Raw genomic sequence first — 16851 nt, 5'->3', positions numbered from 1 at the left:
GCACATGACTTATGAGGAGAGGCTGAGGGAACTGGGGTTATTTAATATGCAGAAGAGAGGAGTGAGGGGGGATTTGATAGCAGCCTTCAACTACCTGAAGGGGGGTTCCAAAGAGGATGGAGCTAGGTTGTTCTCAGTGGTGGCAGATGACAGAACAAGAAGCAATGGTCTCAAGTTTCTGTGGGGGAGGTCTAGATTGGATATTAGTGTAAGCAGCGTCAGGATGAGCTGACATTTGGTGGTGAATTGTGGCGAGCTGTGGAAAAGAACTTCAGGGGCTGATCTTGTTTGCATAGGCACACCCACTCCACTTAGCATGAGCCCAAATGGTCACTTTGGCTGCTGTGGGATCCCCAGTTTCTCTGTTATTGGGGCAGGAAGAATAAAGTGTTGTTACCCTGATTATGTGAATCAAGGACAATGAAACTCTTTTATGACAGAGGGACTTGTCATCAATTCAGTAGCACTCGCTAGAAAAGGGACATGGGTTCCAAAACCCAGTGACTAGAGAGAGGCTGGGGACAGGTATTTGTACCTGATGGTATGGATCTGAAATATCAATTGCAACTCCTGCTCTCTCTACTGTGGAATATCAGAGCTAATTTTCAGAGGGGTAGCCGTGTTAGTCTGGATCTGTAAAAAGCAACTGAGTCTCCTGTGGCACCTTTAAGACTAACAAATGTATTGGTGCATAAGCTTTTGTGGGTGAATACGAAATGCGTCTGATGAAGTGGGTATTCACCCATGAAAGCTTATGCTCCAATACATTTGTTAGTCTTAAAGGTGCCACAGGAGACTCTGTTGCTTTTTACAGAGCTAATTTTAATTCTATTAGGAGTCTAGTTACAGGCTGCTGAGCTGAATTCACTTTGGGCCAATGGAGCACCAGCACTGAGGCTCCCCTACTAGAAACAGAAATCACTAAAGAGCTAAAATTACTGAGAAGTGAAATTACTGAGTGCTGTGGGGGAACCTGAAGATATGTTGCTGAGCAGCTGGCAGCGCAGTGTGCGGGATGACTGGAGCAGCTTGAGGAACACCTGGCAGAGCGGAGCAATTCGTGGAACGGCTGGAGTGGCTCATGAGACAGCTGGTGGAGTGGAGCAGCTGGTGGAGTGGCTCACAGGGGGTGGAGAAGAACAGAGAGAGACTCATCCTCCAGTTGGGGTCCCATTACCCAGCCGCGGTTAGTCTCAGTCTCCTATTGGGTCCCATTTCCCAGCTGGGTTCCTTACCCCTCTGGTGCAGCAGCAGCTGGTAGAGCTGGTAAATCCCCTCCCTGGCCTGCCGGCTGATGTCCTTGGCTGGGTCACCAATGAACAGAGCCAGCTCTGCCATATGGTCACCCATGCTAGGGAATTCTGCTGAGTTCTAATGGAAGGGAGAGGAGAGGAGACTCCATCAGCATTTTCCTGTCAGCTCCCAGTCCGCCCCCCCCGCCCCCGGCCAGGAGTCTCCTTCCCCTCAGCCCCTCTGCAGGAGATGCTGGGGGAGAGAAGCTAGAGCTAGACCCTTCATTTTCTCTGTCCCCAAGGGAGACTAGAGCTGCTTCAGGATGCTAAGAAGGGACCCAAGGCCAGGCATGAACCTGGCTGGAGCAGGGTCTGGAGCATGGTCCCCTTAAAGGCCCAGAGTCACCATTTAACCAGGACAAGAAGAACTTGACTCAAGCCAAGCTCATTCCCTGCTCTGACTCTGCCTCCCCAAGAGGAACACTCCTAAACCACAGCCCCCGCAGCAGCAGATCCTACAGCCCGCCTACACCTGGAGTCAGGAAGCTGGGGTCAGAGGTCACTCACGTTAAACTCAGGGAGGGTGATGGTGGATCTGAGCAGGGCTGTGCTGCTCCTAATGGCCCTGGCCCTCTCCTGGGACACCCTGGACACAATCCAGAAGTTGACATGCTGTGGCGGAAGGAGGCAGGTCAGGATCAATGAGCAGATGCATGTGCTGGGCAAATGAGCCCCTCCCCAACCCCAGGGGGCTGAGACATTGTGCATAGGGTGGAATATCTGATTCATTGATCACAGACCTTTAGAAGGGGATTGTTACACCCAGGACAATGCTTGTATCCCCTCACCCCTCCCCAGTTCTCAAGTCCTTGGCTGGATGAAGGGAGTGACAGTGAGCACAATCCCCCCCAGGAATCTCAGGGCCCATCGGAGAGTAGGGCTGATTCCCTGGGGTTCTCCTGTTTCTCTAGGAAGGAGCCTGTGCCTCTTCTCTGAGGACTATCTCCTGGATTTCACGGGGGGAGGAGGGATTCAGACTCTCACTCCCCAAGCCAGCCAAGGGCCCTGTGGTTAGTGCTCAACAGAACCAGGCAGAGCTCTGGCTTGAAGTCCCAGATCCTTCTTCTGTCCTTCAAGGAGAAAAGAGCTGACACTGCATTGCATTGACTGTCCCAACCAAGGAAGGCCCCTTAGCAGTCCCCTTAAGAGTTAAGGTAAAATTGCCCCCTGTGCCTCTCATGGGACTCACCTGCAAGACGTAGTGGAGCATGTCTGTGTCTGGGAACACTGCCAGCAGATTCCCCAGCATGGCATCCAGGAGCTCTGGCAAGACCTTCTGCAGAGCCTGCGAAGCAAGGGAGAGCCATGGGTCACATTTAGAGAAACGGGCTACTCCTGCCACAGGATGGGAAGAGGGGTCTCTGGGAAGAACTGGTAAGATCCCCAAACACATATCATGGCCTCTCTCATTCACATCCCACTGCAGGCAATTAGCAAGGATTCATGACAGGCTGACAACCTGCTCTTCAATCCATGACCTTAGGAAATCTCTGCGGAGGGCCTAATAGGCAGCAGAGGATGGGATAGGCAAGCTGCTATGGATGGAAGGTGGGCGGCTGGGCAAAACACGGCATATAGAAGGTAGGAGTCCCCCGAGAAGGATCCAACCCTGGACCTTGTTCCATCTCTGTCCACCACACCCTTATCTCTGGAGCTCCTGGCAGAGAGGATTAGGAGGATGATCTACCTGGACTTGGATGGTGACCTTCTCCGTGCCCAAGGTGAAGATGGCGTGCTGGGCAGCTCGAAGGAGGTGGGTCTCAAGCTCTGGCTCCAGGGCAGGTGTCATGGTACTGGCAAGAGAGAGGAGCCGGTATTAGACTGTGCAGCGCAGGGGTGGGACTGGCACCAATGCAGACGTAAAACTGCAGGGAAATAGGCAGAGGCTGGCGAGAATGGAAACTGAGGCACCGTGCCAGGGAATGACAAGGCCAAGGCCTCACAGATAGACAGTGGCAGGGCAGGAATAGCGCCTGTTCCCTAGACTCTGCTGCCCCTTCTGTATCTGATCCCAGGAGTGAGCGTCTCCCCAAGGCCCCGGTAGCATTACTGGAGTGAAAAGAACCGCCCAGCCAGGAGAGAGGGAACCTTCCTGCCACCTCTGCTAGAGGAGCCACCCTTAGGAGGTGACCTTGGAGTGTGAAGGACAGTGACTCCCAGCCCTGGGCCTGAGCAGCATAGGGATTAGGGGAGCCGGACGGGGGATGGAGGGGGAGGTCTCGGTACCTGAGGTTGCCCACAGAGATCAGGGAGCTGGCCAAGACAGCACCGGGTGGAGATTCATTAGGCAACTCCTCAATGAGCTCCTGTGAGATCCAAAGGAGACAAAGGAGCATGTGAGATTCGGGCCCCATTGACACTTCCCCGTGAGGAGATTACACAGCCAGTGCCCCACACAGCCAGCAAGATCCCCCCCACCTGCCTCCCACTCCTCCAATTCCTTCCTGCCCATTAAACTTGGACCCCGCCCAGGATTCCTGCCCAGCTTGGTCTCATTCCCCCTCTTCCCTCCTGCCTGTCAAAACTGCCCCCATCCAACAGCATCCCAACTACCGAGCTGGGACCATCTGATTCCTTGTCCCCCAGCCTCAGCTGCCCCTCCAGCTCCACGATTCCCCCACTGCCCACTACTGACAAATCTCAGGATTTTTCCCATCTCTTCTTCCCAGCCCTCAGCCTCAGCAATCCCTGCCCTCTGCTGCCCCCTCCAGCACCACCCAGCCCCCATCCATTGGCACGGGGAGCCCCTGCCCATCCCATGTCTCTCTCCTCCCTCCAGCTGCCCGGCGCTGTGTCTCACTCACCACAATCCTCTCCACCACAGCCGCCTTGCAGCAGTGCAGCTCCAGCGTGTCCTGCCCTCTCTGCTGTGCAGCGAGATACGCGGGGTGGATGGCGTGCAGGAACATGAGCTGCTGGGCCTCCTCCTGCACCCACCAGGAGTGGCGTTAGGGGAGAGAGAGCCAGTTAGCCAGGAACCTCCCTGCCCCACCCACACCAGCTGCAGGGCTCGGGCCTGAACAGGGAATAGTGGGGACCCGTCCATTGTCCAAGTCATCCATGACTCCTACACAAGCAGGGTCAGGAACTGGGACAGTGCCAGTGGGGGGAGGAAACCCCGGCTGGTGTGTGACAAATACTCCCACCTTAGGGGTCTCAGGTCATGGAGGAGAAAGGTCCCCATTAGGGGTGGTGGAAGTTCTGGGAAGGGGCAGGACAATTTCGGTTCCAACCCAGCTGGGAAATGTTTGTACCTTTTCTGGGCCCTGGAGCTGCTCTTGGATGTTCTTGAGAGCAGCCTCCTCTGTGGCCATGTCCGCCCATTCCTCTTCCTCCTCCTCATCCTCTGAGTCCCTAGGAATCCCTGCAGCAGGGAAAGAAGGGGACAGGGTGACTCCTGCTGCCATTCGGGGGAAGGACAGGGGTGTGGTAGGGAGAGCAGGGTTAATGTCCCTCCTTCCCACCTCAGGGACCCAGGCAGGGCCGGCTCTACCATTTTTGCCGCCCCAAGAAAAAAAAAAAAGACACCCAGACTGTGCCGCCCCAAGAATGGACAGAATGCCGGCCCTTAGCATGTGCCGCCCCAGGCATGTGCTTCCTCCGCTGGTGCCTGGAGCTGGTCCTGGACCCAGGGCAGATCCTCTCAGGGATCTGTGCCTCCTCTTAGGGATGCCTTTAGCCCCCAACAGCTTCAAGAGCCCCTAGCAGACAGCCCACCCCGCGCCATCATAGACTCCCCTGGAGTGTCAGGGACCCAAGTGACAGCAGCTCCCGCTGTCCCCACCCCACAGTTCCCCTTGCTGCAGGGGCAGCTGTGACTGCTGCTGGTCTCAGTGGGGTTTGCGTGGCTCAGGCCAGACACCTGGGCTGGGGACCCACCCCCATAGCACTGGTACAGCATCCTCACCCCTCCCTAAACCCAACCTGGCTCCTCACCTGGAACAAAGCAGCGGCACCCATCGGCCTCGCTGCTGCCAGAGTCCCAGGAGCTGCTGCTGTCCCATGGGGAGTGGGCCGAGCTGCTGGTGCTGGGACAGGAATCCTCCACCTCTTGCCCTGGGGATCCTGAAAGGTCCTCAGTGACCGGGCAGGGCGATGCCTCCTGCTGGGAATCACGGCTGGGCTCCCGAGGCCGGTGCTGCCCACACAACAAGCCCCTGGGCTGGGTCCTGGCTGCCCAGCCGCATCCTGGGCCAGCTCCATTTCAGCCTGGCCAGTGCCTCTCCCACCTCGGCGCCTGCACTGGGAGCCGGTTGTGATGGGTTAGAGCACAGAACCCCCTTTGGGAGCTGCCACCTGATGTGCCAAGACTACTTCTGCCCCTGCTTTCCCTGCCAGCTTGGGACCCCAGCACCCTCTCTTGCTGAGCCAGACACGCCCGTCTGCTCCAACAAAGACCCAGGGTCTGAATTACTTGCCCCAAACAGCTGCAGGCTTAACTGAAAGCAGTTTACAGAAGTGCTCTTGTCTTTAACACTCAGATGCCCAACTCCCAATGGGGTCTAAACCCTAATAAATCCATTTTACACTGGATAAAGCTTATACAGGGTAAATTCATAAATTGTTCACCCTCTATAACACTGATCAAGAGATATGCACAGCTGTTTGTCCTCCCAGGTATACTCTGGGTTAATTACTAAGTAGAAAGTGATTTTATTAAATACAGAAAGTAGGATTTAAGTGGTTCCAAGTAGTGACAGACAGAACAAAGTAAGCCACCAAGCAAAATAAAATAAAACACGCAAATCTATGTCTAATCAAACTGAATACGGATAATCTCACACTTAGAGATGCTTCACGCGGCAATACATGCACCTTCCTATACAAAGACACACAGTCTCTTACACACATACAATGCATACATGACACAATTGCCTACACAGATATCCAGCCAAGAAGGGAGGAGAGTGGGCTGGAGGGGAAAAGATGGGTGGGGTGAGGTGGAGGAGAGAGGCTGAGGAGGGAAAGAGGCCAAGGAAAAAAGCACGGTGGGGGTGAAAGGGGGCAGTGAAGGTGAGAGGAGAGGGGAAGGGTATACGTGGGGTGGACGGGGATGCAGGGGGAGGCAGAAGGCTACAGCTGCATGAGGATGTGCGGGGCACAGGGGTGTATAGGGTCTTAATGGGAGTGCAGCAGTGTATGGAGGTGAATGGGGTGCAGGGCTTTGGAGGTGAGGGACATGGGGGTGGTGGGTCTGGGATGTGGAGAGGATGGGTGGGAGAGGGCTGGGATGGGTAGGTGTGGGGGACAGGCGGGATGGGACAGGGGAGGGATGCAGTGAGGGGGATGGAGGTGCAGGGTGGTTGAATGGAGAGGGATGCAATGACGGGGGGATGGGGATTCAGGGGGGTGGGGACAGGGAGGAATGCAATGAGGGGGATGGGGTGCAGTCCCATTCCCAGCACTCGGAGACATGGATACATACCTCCAACTCCTGGGTGCTGGCGATGGGGAGCACAAGGAGGAGAAGTGGGCCAGCAGCAGCGGGAGAGGTGTGCACCCTGACCCCTCAACCGCAGCCTCCCAGGCACGCTAGATTGTCCCTTGCCCTGCCCTGGCCAATGGGAGCTGCACCTGTGGGTGGGGGGCAGCACGCAGACCCCACTGGCTACTCCTACACGTAGAAGCCAGAGGGGGACATGCCAGCTGCTTCCTGGGAGCCGCAAGGCGCAGCGGCTAGCACGGAGCCTGGCAGTCCCATGCGCAGCACCGCCAACCGGACAGTCAATGGCCCAGTCAGCGGTGCTGACCAGAGCTGCCAGGATCCCTTTTTCACTGGGTGCTCCAGTCGAAAACCGGACACCTGGTCACCCTAATGAAGCCCCGAGGTGCCCCCCCCCCCCATCCAGCAGCTAAATTCCAGAGACCTAACCCCCCACCACCACAGAAGACAGAAGCCCTGATCCCCCTGACCCGCTCCCACCCTACAGGGCTAAAGCCCCGAGCTTTGCCTTCAGTGGTTGAAATCCAGAGCCCCAAACCACACCCTCACCCTCCGGTGCTGGGCCTTGGAATTTTTATAGCATGTTGGACAGGTCTCAGAAAATAAAACGTTGGGAACCCCTGGGCTAGATGACCTCTTGAGGTTCCTTCCAGCACAACATTTCTATTCAATTTCAGGGGGGAAGAGGTGGAGTGGGGGAGGAATGGGGACTGGGTCATGGGTGGAATGGGGGAAGGGCTGTGGGGGAAGGCACAGAATAGGATGGGTCATGGGCATGGCCGCGGGCAGAATGGGGGAGGGACTCTGTGCTTGGAATTCCATCCAGGGGCGAGAGCTCCACTGTGGTCCCAGCCGAGGCTGAGAGCTTGAGCCCAGCAGGGGCTGAACTCTCAGCCTACCCCCTCTCATGCCCGCAACTGAGCTCTCAGCCCCCGACCCCATCCCAGGCAGGACCAGAGTGGGGAGGGGCCGAGCTTTCAGCCCCCATCCCTGGCCAGGGCCAGGAGAGGGGTCTGAGATCAGCGAGCAGGGTCGAGGCCTCAGCTGTAAGAGGTGGGGTAGTGGGCTAGCCGCCCCAAGGGGAAGCTTCACCCACTGCCCATATCTCACTGTGTGCCATGTTCATTTTATATTGTTATAGTTTTTTTAATCAAAATGTTGTGCGATACCAGTCAAAAGTCTTGCAGAAGTGTAAGTATATTACACCGGCACTCCTCCCTTTATCAACCAAATTTATAATCTCATCAAAAAAGATATCAACTTAGTTTGAAAGGATCTGTTTTCCATAAATACATGTTGATTGGCATTAATTATATTACTTTCCGTTAATTCTTTTTTAATTGAGTCCCATATGAGCCACTCCATTGTTGTGCCCAGGATCGATGTCAGACTGAAAGGCCTATAATAACGCAGTTCATCCCATTACCATTTTTAAATATGGTCACATTATTATCTTTCTTTTAGTCTTCTGGAAGTTCCCCATGGGATGCAGGAAACTCTTAGTGACAAGTGACAAGGGGCACAGAGGTGTTACAGAACAAAATACAGTATCAAGGGAAGTGGTGGATTCTCCATCTCTTGATTCGTAGATTCATAGATTCTAGGACTGGAAGGGACCTCAAGAGGTCATCGAGTCCAGTCCCCTGCCCTCATGGCAGGACCAAATACTGTCTAGACCATCCCTGATAGACATTTATCTAACCTACTCCTAAATATCTCCAGAGATGGAGATTCCACAACCTCCTTAGGCAATTTATTCCAGTGTTTAACCACCCTGACAGTTAGGAACTGTTTCCTAATGTCCAACCTAAACCTCCCTTGCTGCAGTTTAAGCCCATTACTCCTTGTTCTATCCTTAGCGACTAAGGTGAACAGGTTTTCTCCTTCCTCCTTATGACTTCCTTTTAGATACCTGAAAACTGCTATCATGTCCCCTCTCAGTCTTCTCTTTTCCAAACTAAACAAACCCTATTCTTTCAGCCTTCCTTCATAGGTCATGTTCTCAAGACCTTTAATCATTCTTGTTGCTCTTCTCTGGACCCTCTCCAATTTCTCCACATCTTTCTTGAAATGTGGTGCCCAGAACTGGACACAATACTCCATTTGAGGCCTAACCAGCACAGAGTAGAGCAGAAGAATGACTTCTCGTGTCTTGCTCCAAACACACCTGTTAATACATCCCAGAATCATGTTTGCTTTTTTTGCAACAGCATCACACTGTTGACTCATATTTAGCTTGTGGTCCACTATAAACCTTAGATCCCTTTCTGTCGTATTCCTTCCTAGACAGTCTCTTCCCATTCTGTATGAGTGAAACTGATTTTTTCTTCCTAAGTGGAGCACTTTGCATTTGTCTCTGTTAAACTTCATCCTGTTTAACTCAGACCATTTCTCCAATTTGTCCAGATCATTTGAATTATGACCCTGTCCTCCAAAGCAGTTACAATCCCTCCCACTTTGGTATCATCCGCAAACTTAATAAGCTTACTTTCCATGCCAAAACAGACCCCTGCGGTACCCCACTCGTTATGCCTTTCCAGCAGGATTGGGAACCATTAATAACAACTCTCTGAGTACGGTTATCCAGCTAGTTATGCACCCACCTTATAGTAGTCCCATCTAAATTGTATTTGCCTAGTTTATCGATAAGAATATCATGCGAGACCATATCAAATGCCTTACTAAAGTCTAAGTATACCACATCCACAGCTTCTCCCTTATCCACAAGACTCGTTATCCTATCAAAGAAACCTATCAGATTGGTTTGACACAATTTGTTCTTTACAAATCCATGCTGGCTATTCCCTATCACCTTACCACCTTCCAAGTTTTTGCAGATGATTTCCTTAATTACTTGCTCCATTATCTTCCCTGGCACAGAAGTTAAACTAACTGGTCTGTAGTTTCCTGGGTTGTTTTTATTTCCCTTTTTATAGATTGGCACTATATTTGCCCTTTTCCAGTCTTCTGGAATCTCTCCCATCTCCCATGATTTTCCAAAGATAATAGCTAGAGGCTCAGATACCTCCTCTATTAGCTCCTTGAGTATTCTAGGATGCATTTCATCAGGCCCTGGTGACTTGCAGGCATCTAATTTTTCTAAGTGATTTTTAACTTGTTCTTTTTTTATTTTATCTGCTAAACCTACCCCCTTCCCATTAGCATTCACTATGTTAGGCATTCCTTCAGACTTCTCGGTGAACACCGAAACAAAGAAGTCATTAAGCATCTCTGCCATTTCCAAGTTTCTTGTTACTGTTTCTCCCTCTTCACTGAGCGGTGGTCCTACCCTGTCTTTGGTCTTCCTCTTGCTTCTAATGTATTGATAAAAAGTCTTCTTGTTTCCCTTTATTCCTGTAGCTAGTTTGAGCTCATTTTGTGCCTTTGCCTTTCTAATCTTGCCCCTGCGTTCCTGTATTGTTTGCCTATATTCATCCTTTTTAATCTGTCCTAGGTTCCATTTTTTATATCACTCCTTTTTATTTTTTAGATCATGCAAGATCTCGTGGTTAAGCCAAGGTGGTCTTTTGCCACATTTTCTGTCTTTCCAAACCAGCGGAATTGATGTATTTTAATGAAGACTAGATGCCTTTGTTGAATATGTGTGGTCAAAAACCAGCTACTGTGTCATACAGGAGGCCTGTGATATGCAGGGGGTCAGATTAGATGCTCTAATTGTCCCTTCTGCCCCTTAAGTCTACTAATTTATGAAAAACTGAGTGTAGCATGGAGAGCAGCCTCTAATGTTTTACTGTCTAGCTGGCTTGCTTCCTAGAATGAACACTCATTGAGTGGGGTAATCCACAGAGAGTAGCTCAAACATTCAAAGTGGCTGGCCAGGGACAGGACATCAGCACTGCAGGGGAGGGGTGGGTGTGGCATCACAAGGGCCTTTTCCAGGACCTCAGCCTATTGATCATAGGTGGTGGGGAGGTGGTGGCCTCACAGAGAGATGCTGACATCAGCCAGGCAGGACAGGGCCAGGGAAACCTTGGAGACCCCTGTGGCTTCGCTTCAGCAAGTCTCCATCTCAAGGTCTCTCCTTGAGGACTGAGAGAGTATTAGGGTTCACGTACATGAGCGCGAGGAGGAATCTCTTTTGAGTTTTCCTCTTTCCTTTTACTGATTTTACTAGAAAACAGACATCCCTGTTTAGAAGGTAAGAGCCTCCTGGAGGTTTGGAACCTGTTCAATCTGATCCATCTGGTGCCGGCTGAATTCTAGGCATGGAAAACACTAGCTTAAGGTGGCAGAATTTTATTCCCCACCTAGGACTTTGTCCCTTAGAATCACTGGGGACATTGGGGTTTGTCCTTTTTGTTTTCCCTTTTCCTCCATCCCTCCCTCCTTTCTCTTCTTCTCTTGCTTCTTTTGTCCTTTCCCCTGTTCCCCTCCCACCACCAGGAGGGGTGTGTGGGGGGAGGATGGGGGTTGCTCTGCAGCTCCCATTGTGGGAGGCCCACCCAAAAAGATGGGGCTGGAATAGTAATCTAATAGTGATGCCCACCAGTGACCTGGGCCATCCTTTAGGCTCTTTGGTGAGAACCCTCAGTCTCTACCCTGATTAGCTGAGCAGGGGACTATTGTCAGGGAGGAGACTCAGGTCCTTGTTGTTCTCTTTTAAGACCAAGTAAATAAGTCAGAACCAATGATATGTTTGACTAATTTTGCTGCTTCTCTGCATTAATTGTCTCTGAGAAATTCATGATTCTCCTTAACATTCCAGTTCTCCTAAAATACTTCCTGAATAATTACTATGAACTGTTGTTGGTCTGGAACTCATTTTAGAGCACTTTATTCAAGTCGTTCAATGTATGAAATTCAAGATGTGATGGTTAGTTTGAAAGTCAGGACTCTTGGGTCCTATTCCCAACTCTGCCACTGACTGGCTGAGTGACCTAAAACAAGTCAATTCTCCTTTCTCAGCCTTAGCTTCTTCTCCCTCTTTCACATAGGGATAACAATCCGCTCCTACCTACCTCCTGGTGGGTGGAGGATGGGGATCCATTGGAGAGTGTCACTAGGAGCAGTGAAGAATATGAGGTGTCCTATCACTTTTACTCAGATCAGATTATGACATAATAGAATAGCTGAAATATTCAATTTTATTTGTATTTTATTATTTTGAAATGGTTAAGAGCAGCAACTACTTAGCTCAGACTGAAGCATCTTATCTAATTTTTGAGATCTAAGTGTCTCCTCTTTGTGTGCAACAAGACAGTTTAGCACAATGTGACAAACAGGAGATGCTTTTGTTTTGCAACAAAATATTTTTGCAAAGAATTTTCATCCCACTTGTTATAAGATCAAGAAACAAACTGTTTTAGGCTGAATGGGATTTTCTGACAGAAACGGTTTCAATGACATTTCCCCGTCATCTTGATTCCTGCCTCTGGTGGGGGGTTGTTGTCTGTTAGAACAGGAGTCAGGACTGGTGGCTTCTCTTTCTGGCTCTGGCACCGCCTTGCTGTGTAGGCCCTTGGGTAGGTAACCCTTAAAATAAATCAGGTGTGGTAGAGGGAAAGAAAACGGATACCCCTTTTACTCAGAAGTGCAGATATGACCCACTCTGGTATCTGATCACCCAGTGGACCAATACCCCAGGTATTGTGTGGTGTAAAATGAAGAGGAGACAGGTAAGTAAGGTAATAACAAAGAGATCTGTATTAGGGATAAAAATACAATTAATAGGGAAGGGGAAGAAAACCACAAATGCAAACAGTACTAGAACCAATGACAATAACAATAGTGAGGCATGAAGCCCGGACCTAGATAAATCCCTCCCTTGGCCAAATACCTCTAACAAAATAGATGTCTTCCTACTCAGTCTAGGGGCTGGGTTGTGTGCGGTGGCGATGCTCAGGACCTCTCCTATCGGGCTAGTGGAAAGCTGTCAAGGAGGAACTCTGAGGAGTCCATCGGATGGGTGGTGATCTCCGTGGAAGAGAAGCCCTCTGCAGATGGAACAGCAGGATAAGGTAGGTGTTGAAGGTCTTCTCCGGTGTCTTCGGATAGGTGTCACTCTCATCGATATGGTCGGAACCACGATGAGACCCGTACCGGCACAGGCTGCCGCTCAGATGGAAAGCGGCCTCATTTGCACAGGAGTCAGTCCTTTTAGATGTCAAGGCAGGAAAAAGTCGACTGTTCCAAAATGGCAATGCCAAACAAGTCTGAGGTAAATCGGAGGCAATAGAACCTTCAGGGATTTGGGCGGGAAAACAGACGGAATGTCCGGAGCCCAAAGGTGGGAAAATCCAGTTCTAACCACTTGGGGCTAGTTCTGAGTCAGTGCCCCTGAGGTAAACAAGGATTGAATCCTGAAGTCACATGTCACAGACTGCATTTTGTATTTCTTACTTTTAATTATCCCAACACTGAGCCAGTAGCTTCCCCTCCTCAGGCCTGTTTCTCATCAGTAGGGTTGGGGTTGCAGTCCCTACAGCCCAGGGGGGTTGGGAGGCTCCAGGAAGGTGTGTAAAGTGCCGGGATGTCAGGAGCTGGGAGGCGCTGTCACCCCCGCACTAGGGCAGTGTTCTGCACCCCCTGCTGCTGGCCGAGTTTCTCCGTCCCTTGGCAATAAGACAGACTCTTGTTTTCACAGCCAGTCGGTCGCCCAGTGTCATCACCTGCCTGCTGGCTGGGCTGGGTAACTCCTCAGGTCACCAACCTCTCCAGCCTGCCTTGGGCTTGGGAGTGAGGAGTAGGGCGAGGGACAGCTGACAAGCCTGAACATCCGCCATCCATCGCTCGATCACCTAGAGCAAGTGAGTGGCATTAGGGTTCCTCTGTGGCGTCACCTGTCTGTCTGGGGAGAGGCAGAAAGAGGGGGAGAGAATCTCTTCCAAAGGAGATTGTATTTGCAAACTGCCCCCAGGAGACCCTCTCTCTCTGACCGGGGAGGGGCTTCTGTAACGATGCTGGTTCTGTCGGGACCCAACTGAGAGTGCCAATTCAGGACAAATCGCTAAAACAGGACAGTCACAGCCCAAGGCTGGGGTTTTTCCACCTATAAGGCAAACCAAACCACCCAGACAGTGAAGACTTTGGTCTCACCCCACTGGCTAACCACAAGTCACACAAGCAATTCCCTTAGACACTCCAGTTTCCCAGTATCACCACCAGTGCCACTCGTTATGGGGAGAAATGGTTATGAAACCCAATACCCCAATAAAAGAAAAAAGGTTCTCTCGATCCCAAAGGACCAAGCCCCAGATCCAGGTCAATATACAAATCAGATCTTACCCACAAATCACGCTGTTGCCAATCCTTTAGAATCTAAAATCTAAAGGTTTATTCATAAAAGGAAAAAGATGAGAGCAAGAATTGGTTAAATGGAATCAATTATATACATAATGGCAAAGTTCTTGGTTCAGGCTTGCATCAGTGATAGAAACTGCAGGTCCAAATCAAGTCTCTGGAATACATCCCCAGCTGGGATGGGTCATCAGTTCTTTGTTCAGAGCTTCAGTTTGTAGAAAAGTTCCTCCAGAGGTATGAAGCAGGATTGAAGACAAGATGGAGGAGAGGCATCAGCCTTTTATAGTCTTTTCCAGGTGTAAGAACACCTCTTTGTCCTTACTGTGGAAAATTACAGCAAAATGGAGTCTGGAGTCACATGGGCCAGTCCATGCATACTTTATTGAGTTGCAAGGCGTATTTGCCTTCTCTCAATGGGTCAGTTCTATAGCTGATGGTCCTTAGTGGGCCATCAAGCAGGCTAGGCAGAGCTAACACCAACTTGTCTGGGAAGTCTCCCAGAAGCATAGCATAAGTTTGAAATACAGACAGTATAGAGCCAATATTCATAACTTCAACTACAAAATTGATACACACATATAGACAGGTTTCAGAGTAGCAGCCGTGTTAGTCTGTATCCGCAAAAAGAACAGTACTTGTGGCACCTTAGAGACTAACAAATTTATTAGAGCATAAGCTTTCGTGGACTACAGCCCACTTCTTCGGATGCATATAGAGTGGAACATATATTGAGGAGATATATATACACACATACAGAGAGCATGGTTTTTGTGACTGACCCAAGTGCTCGAAAAGGAGGAGTGCCCAGTTATTGCAGCACCAGGGACGACGAGGGGGAACGTTGGGAGCAGATCATGCAATGAACTCCTGCCAGTGTGTGTAGCTTGCACTCCCTGCATCCCTCGGGGGGGTGGGGAGGAGGAGCTGCTCTGGCTGGGACAGGGATGGGGAGGGACCAAAAAGGCCCATTAGTGAGAGGCTGCCTTGACCCCAGACTCACGCCTGCTCCCCGCTTGGTTCCAGGATGGCCAGGCTCCTGAGGATGTTCAGGAAGAAGGCTCTGCAGGTGGCCCCAGAGCCTGAGGGAAGCACCTGCCATCTTCCCCAGGAGCAAAGCGGCCCCTCTGTTCCTGCTGGTGGGGAAGGAGCTCCTGGCCGGGCCAGGAGGTGGAAATGCCCAGCCTTCTGGGGAAACCCACTCCCAGCGCAGGCGCCGAGGTGGGAGAGGCACTGGCCAGGCCAAAATGGAGCTGGGCCCTGGATGCAGCTGGGCAGGCAGGACCCAGCCCAGGAGGGGAGCCAAGCAGGGTGTCTCTGGGGCTTGTTGTGTGGGCAACACCGGCCCCAGGAGCCCAGACGAGATTACAGCAAGAGGCATAGCTGAGGACCTTCCAGCCTTTCCAGGGCAGGAGGTGGATGATCCCTGTCCCAGCACAAGCAGCTTGGCCCGCTCCCCATGGGACAGCAGCAGTGTCTGGGACTTGGGCAGCAGCGAGGCCTATGGACGCCATTGTTTTGTTCCAGGTGAGGAGCCAGGCTGTGCTCAGGGAGGGGTGTCGAGGGGGCTGTGAACACCCTGGGCCCAGGTGCTCTACCAGTGCTATGGGGGCGGGTCCCCAGCCCAGGTGTCTGGCCTGAGCCACGTGACCCCACTGACACTAGATGCTGCCACTTTGGTCCTTGGTGCTCCAGTTGGGGTTGGGGGGCAGGCAGCTCCCAGGGAGTCCAGGACAGTGTATGTGGTGGGGTATCTTTGCTATGGGCTCCTGAAGGAGTTGGGGGCTGAAGGCATCACTGAGAGGGGGGAATGTGGTGCCCAATCTGCCCTAGGTCCCGCAGGTGGGAAGGGGGCACATTGCCCCACCATGTCCCTGTCCTTCCCGTGAGTGGCAGCAGGAATCACCCTGTCCCCGTCTCTTCCTGGTGCAGGGACCCACAGGGACCCAGAGAACAAGGAGGAGGAGGAATGGGCGGACATGGCCACAGAGGAGGCTGCTCTCAAGAACATCCGAGAGCAGCTCCAGAGCCGAGAAAAGGTACAAACGTTCCCCAGCTGTGCTGGAACCAAGATTGTCCTGCCCCTTCCCAGCATCACGACCCCCTGCAGAGGGTCTTGTCCCCAATGATCCACCACCCCTAATGGAACCTTTCCCCTCCATGACCTGGGATCCCCAAGGTGGGGGTGTTTGTCACACACCAACCAGGGTCTCTTCCCCCCACAGTCACAGCCCCAGTTCCTGAACTTGCTTGTGTAGGAGTCGTGGGTGATTTGAACAATGGTTGGGTCCCCACTATCCCCCATTCAGGCCCGAGTCCTGCAGCTGGTGTGGGTGGGGCAGGGAGGTTCCTGGCTAACTGGCTTTCTCTCTCCTAACCCCACTCCTGGTGGGTGCAGGATGAGGTCCAGCAGCTCATGTTTCTGCACACCATCCACCCCGTGTGTCTTGCTGCACAGCAGAGCACAGGACACGCTGGAGCCACACTGCTGCAAGGCGGCTGTGGTGGAGAGAATTGTGGTGAGCGAGACACGGTGCCCGGCAGCTGGAGGGAGGACAGAGACATGGGAGGGGCAGGGGTCTCCCCGGGTCAGCGAATGGGGGATGGGTGGTGCTGGAGGGGCAGCTGAGGGCGGGGATTGCTGGGGCTGAAGATTGGGGAGAAGAGATGGGAGAAATTCTGATTGGTCACTAGTGGGCAGGAATTGGAGGAGCAGGAGGCAGGTGGGGGGATCCTGCTGGCTGTGTGGGGCGCTGACTATGTAATCTCCTCACTGGGAAGTGTCAGTGAGACCCAAATCTCACATGCTCCTTTGTCTCCTTTGGGTCTCACAGGAGCTCATTGAGGAGCTGTTTGATA

The sequence above is a fragment of the Malaclemys terrapin genome, chromosome 2 (assembly GCF_027887155.1).
Source record: "Malaclemys terrapin pileata isolate rMalTer1 chromosome 2, rMalTer1.hap1, whole genome shotgun sequence".
Lineage (NCBI taxonomy): Eukaryota > Metazoa > Chordata > Testudines > Emydidae > Malaclemys > Malaclemys terrapin.
This window is presented reverse-complemented; position numbering follows the sequence as displayed.